Source organism: Galeopterus variegatus, unplaced genomic scaffold (assembly GCF_000696425.1).
Source record: "Galeopterus variegatus unplaced genomic scaffold, G_variegatus-3.0.2 Scaffold2873, whole genome shotgun sequence".
Taxonomy (NCBI): domain Eukaryota; kingdom Metazoa; phylum Chordata; class Mammalia; order Dermoptera; family Cynocephalidae; genus Galeopterus; species Galeopterus variegatus.
The window spans coordinates 6750-8218 of NW_007728984.1; the positions used below are offsets into that span (position 1 = coordinate 6750).

The 1469-nt window shown below is 37.4% G+C and overlaps 1 protein-coding gene across 1 annotated transcript in view; it reads right to left on the bottom strand.

Annotated features, from left to right (window-relative positions):
• Positions 1-1469, bottom strand: part of THSD4 (thrombospondin, type I, domain containing 4) — a gene marked incomplete at its 3' end in the record, with an annotated part of 212111 nt that overhangs the window by 1013 nt on the left and 209629 nt on the right. The gene's annotated exons all lie outside the window — the stretch shown is intronic.

Consider the following 1469-nt stretch of genomic DNA (forward strand, 5'->3'; position numbering starts at 1 on the left):
AGCGCCGCCGCGCTTCCCAAGCGGCGCACTTATCCAGTGCGCCACCGGGCCGGCCCTCTCATAGATATTTTAATACAGTTTTTTTTCCTTTAAAAATCAGGATCCACATCAGACCTACACGTTGCCGTTGGTTGATAATGTCTTTCACAACTCAACCCACAGGTTCCCTTCTGCTATCTTTTTTCCTCTTGCTCTTAACAATAAACTTGTTGAAGGAACTGGGTCATTTGTTCTGCGAAGTTTGCCATAGTCTGGATTTTGCTGACTGCATCCCCATGGTGTAGGTTAGCGTGTTGCTCTGTTCTCTGTATTTCCTGGTTTGATTTTTTTTTCAGTGAGACTCCTTCACAGGGGGTGTGTAGTTGTCTCTCTCTCGGGAATGTTAGCCTCTGACGCACAATGCCCAGATCCATTAGTTCATTTGGGGTTGAAAATAGCGAGATTCTAATTCTGTCATTTCTTCCTCCTTTATTAGCAGGAAATCTTTTATAAAGAATCCTCCCTCCCCGACCCTCCATTTACTCTTTGGTTACCCAGTGGGATAGTTTGTTTAAAAAAGACAGAGTAAGTGCTTTCTTTCCCTTTATTTACCAGTTTTCAGAATAATGAGTTGGCTCCCTAACATCATGTAATGGTGACCTATTAGTTTTTTTATTATTATAGACTTATCACAAATGGATAGATTTAAATATATGTAATGTGTTCTATTCATTCTATCATAGTTATTTTTCTTATTAATGCTCAAACTGTCCCATCAGTGGTTAGCAGGAGCCTAAAAGTTGGCTCTGGAGTCCATTGAACATACTCAATCATCTTTGAGAACTTTCTTGCTGGCTGGTATGAAAAGATCTTCCAATCTAACTTATTCGTGAGCCGTCCCAGATCTGGAAGCAGCCATTCCTCTAAGAACCCTGGTTCCTTTTAGTGGAGAATGGTATTTCAGAACCACATTCTAGATAAGAGTGTCCTTTGCTACTGGGTTCGTTACTGTTTCTAGGGTCTCTCAGTGGAAGAAACTAGGAAATAATTTTTTAAAAAATAAGTTAATTTGTAAGTTCATATTGATACTTCCAATTCAAATTCAGGACAATGTATTTTTACTTAAACTTCTTCTATTTCTTTTCTTTTTAAAATCTATATCTTCTTTCTCCTAAGTTGAGAATCCTACTTCTTAAGGATACTGGGGATCACAGAATTATTCTATTATATAATCACCTATTTACGTTATCACACATTATATACCCAACCATCACAGAATACAACAGTATCACCAAAAATAGAATTACTGCAAACAGTACAAACAATTTTCTGCAGTGATTTTTGTCCTCAGGGATGGACAGTCAAATCACTATGTTTTAAAGACACTTGCAACAGTGCTGATGGATATACGTTAGGTTAATTTGTTTCACTGCATTTTCAGCTTTTAGAGATTGCCTTCTTTTTAAAAGTTTGATTTTCTTTTATAATTG